The sequence below is a fragment of the Malania oleifera genome, chromosome 7 (genome assembly GCF_029873635.1).
Source record: "Malania oleifera isolate guangnan ecotype guangnan chromosome 7, ASM2987363v1, whole genome shotgun sequence".
Taxonomy (NCBI): domain Eukaryota; kingdom Viridiplantae; phylum Streptophyta; class Magnoliopsida; order Santalales; family Ximeniaceae; genus Malania; species Malania oleifera.
In genome coordinates this window covers 77777103-77780132 of record NC_080423.1, presented here as the reverse complement: position 1 = coordinate 77780132, position 3030 = coordinate 77777103, and positions in this window count along the sequence as shown.

Sequence of the window (3030 nt, the reverse complement as noted above, 5' to 3'; positions counted from 1 at the left end):
GGGAGAACTCCAATCCAGCGGGGCAATGGCTTTGTCTACTTGGCCACTTGGGCCCCTTGCCTGGGCCGGCCTGTAATTTTATTTACCTCTTCCGTACCTCTCAATCGATGACTTGAAAGGTGTGATTTCATAATTATTTTTTGTTTTTATTTTGTGTAATAAAAAATTAAATTATAAAAATATATTTACTTAAGATTTATTTAGTATTATTGCTATTTTTATTTTTTATTTTTATTTCTATAAAGTAAACAAATAAATTATACAAACACATTTATTTATATTATTATTTTTCTATTTCTATTGTCGATTTTTTTCAATTATTCGTAAAAAATTTAAAAATAATATTTTATAATTTTCAGTTGTTTTAACAACCTATTGTCAGAAATTTTAGTATCCAACAATGATTTTTTGGATTATATCATTCATTTCATACATTTTAAAATTAAAATTAAAATAAAATCATCATATAAATTTAAATATAATTAAAATAAAATATACATAAATTTTAAAAAATTGAAAATAAAGCTAATTACAAAATATTTTTACTATTTCTCAATTGTCATATCCACTAAAATTCTTATCGTAAAGTAAAATTTTAAAGTATAACAATTAAGTAAAATATTTATAATAATTTTTATCTTTATTATATTATTTTCTTAATACATGTAGTTTTACAATTTATTATTTTAATAGTATCTCTAATACTATAAAGTGGATTCTCTATTTGGTATCGTCTTTCAAAAATATCAAATTTATCCTAATAACTTCTTTAATCTCTCTTACTAAAAAAAATAATTTTCTTTCAGTGTCATCTTTCAAAAATGTCAAATTTATCCCAATAACCACTCGTGATTTTCCAAAATACTCATTTAACTACTCACAACTATCCAAAAATATCCTTATAATTATATCAAATTTATCCCTATAACTACTCATAATTATACCAAAATATCCTTATAACTATTTACAAGTATCCTAAAATACCATTATACTACTTAATTTTTATTATTTTTTATAAAAACTCAAATAATATAAAGGGAATTCTCCCTTTGGTGTCATCTTTTAAAAATGTCAAATTTATCCCAATAACTACTCATGATTTTCCAAAATACTTCTTTAATTATCAACATCTATCCCTAAATGTCCTTATAATTATGTCAAATTTATCTCTATAACTGCTCATAATTATATCAAAACATCATTATAACTTTTTACAACTATCCCAAAAACGCCCACATACTACTTATTTTTTTTATTATTTTCTTTATTAAAAAATATGATAATATAAAGAGGATTCTTCGTTTAGTGTCATCTTTCAAAAATGTCAAATTTATCACAATAACTATCCATGATTATTTCAAAATACTCATTTAACTATCCACAACTATCCCAAAATGTCATTATGATTATGTCAAATTTATCCCTACAACTACTCATAATTATACCAAAGTATTTTTATAATTATTTACAACTATACCAAAATGTCCTTATACTGCTTAATTTTTTTTATTTTCTTTATAAAAAAAAGTTCTAAAATATAAAGAGTCAAGTGCTCTACGACACGTAATATAGTGCATGCTCTGCAACTTTCTATTTTTTAAAACTTCTAAAAATTTATAAATAAAATAATAAAAAATGAAATAGTATAAAAGTATTTTGGGATCGTTGTAGATAGTTATACCCTTATGGAGATTTTTTTAAATAATTATGAGTAATTATAAGGATAAATTTGATATAATTATAAGAATATTTTGGGAAAGTTATGGGTAGTTAAAGGAGTATTTTGAAATAATAATTGATTAAAATTATTCTATCACAAAAAATTAAAACAAAATTGAAAATGTGTTTAGTTGTTTTTTATTTTTTAAAATTTTGAAATTATATCAAATCTTTATAACAAAGCATTAATAATCTATTTGGGAACATAGGTTTGATGCTGCGTATTTGAATTTATAAAGTCCAAATTCAAATAACTCATTTTGCATAAGAATTACTATTCATTATAGAATTTAATTATATTTTATTTAATAATTAATAGGTTTAATGCATAATAAAATAATATATAATTTATTAATTAACAATTTAATTAATGATTATTTTTACTATTATTTATACTTAATATTTAAATATTTTTATTAAGTAAAAAAATAAATATTATTTTTTGATTAATAATAATTTTGTACTTAATATATAGTTATAACATATAATTATCATATTAATTTATGTTAAAATAATATTATTAATTAAATTAATATTTTAAATTTTTTTATATTAATTTAAATTAATATATGGTTTTTTTTATTTATTCCAAAATTTAATTATGTTTCATTCATAATTAACATATTATAATGTATAATAAAATAATATATGATTATCTTCTAATGTATTTTTTAAATTATAAAATAGTCACTAAATTTTCTTGTATTTATAAAATTGACCCGCCTATGAATAGTATCACTTATAAATAGTCAAAAGTTAACATGGATTGCGTCTCAAAATTTACTTAAATAGTTTTAAAAAAAGTGGTTCTAAAAATGTATTTATTGCAATAAGTGTTTATTATAGTGCAAGCCAAACACAACTTTTTTTCTTTTATAAAAGTTCTTATTTTAAGTGATGAGGGCAAACCTTTGATCATGGTAAGGTTACTCCTTTGTGACCAGTTGGTCAAGGATTCAAGTTCAAGGAAACAGTTTCTCTACATAAAAGTAGGGGTAAAACTGCATACACTGTGACAACCCTTTCCTTAGTGTTATAAGTAATTTTTTTTAAGTACTCCCAAACGGGGGCTTAAAGGAACGTATGTTGATTATAAGATGACTTTTGTTTGCTCAAATTCACATATTTGAAATTCATTTTCTCTCCAAGCATTTAAACCCAATTTTTTCTCAAATATGAGTTCTGCACAAACCCTAGATGTTTGACCCTCCTTTCACATCTCCAAGCCAATAACCTAAATTTTGCACAAACTCTAGTTGTTTGCCATTTGTGGGAGGAAGATGGTAACTCAATAATATTTTTAAGACAATT